Raw genomic sequence first — 906 nt, forward strand, 5'->3', positions numbered from 1 at the left:
CAGAAATGGTTTGTTTGTCCCAATGATAAAATCATTTGAGATATCAAAAAGAGAACATTTTGAACATGAATCTGTGAGGTTTTTTTTTTTTTAAAAAAGTTACCCATATGACCTTTTTCTAACAATTTTGGTTAAAAGAATAAATATTAGGCAGACTGATAGCACAAATATCCTATTTTGTAGCTCAAAGGATTTGGTTTAGAGAATAATTTCTTGCAATCATGGTATTTATATATCTTGTCCTGTTTCCTGTATTTCCCCCCTATCCTTCAATTTATTTCTATTGGTAAAGGAGATTTAAACGCCATGGATTTTGATCTGCTCTTTTAAAGGAAGAAATTTCAACCCAGTGTATGCTTAGTTAATGCAGAAACTCAGTCCAGGGCTGGAGGAAATTAAAATAAYGTGCAAAAATATAATAATATAAAATAATAATATCCAGTCATGCATTTCTCTTAAATACAAGAAAAGGGAGGATGAAACTCAGTGAATAAATTTTTAACGGAAGTTGGAAGGAGTTTCTGCTCTGTGGTGTGGAAACAACCCTGGTTCTGAGAAGAAATGAACTTGGAGGTTGTGAATCCTTTCAGTCCTTGAAATGCTCACATTAGGAAGCCCAGGATAGCTCTGTGAGCCACAAAAAGCTGTTTGTGTGCTCAGACATGGGAATTTTAAATTAACTGGGATAGATAGACTCTCCTTCTAGGAATTTTATGTCTGCTTTCAACAGGAGGAGGACTGGATCTCATTTCATCTTCAGAGATCTGCATGAAAAGCAGCACTGTGAATTTATGAATTACAAGGATTTACTGAGTGAAGTGCAAATCCTGAGCAGGATTCCTTCCATGAAATTCAAACACCAAGACATTTCACTTTATCAAATTAATATTATTTAATAGTCACTGG

The sequence above is a fragment of the Malurus melanocephalus genome, unplaced genomic scaffold (assembly GCF_030028575.1).
Source record: "Malurus melanocephalus ecotype Western Australia unplaced genomic scaffold, MMel_1.1 scaffold_310, whole genome shotgun sequence".
Classification (NCBI taxonomy): domain Eukaryota; kingdom Metazoa; phylum Chordata; class Aves; order Passeriformes; family Maluridae; genus Malurus; species Malurus melanocephalus.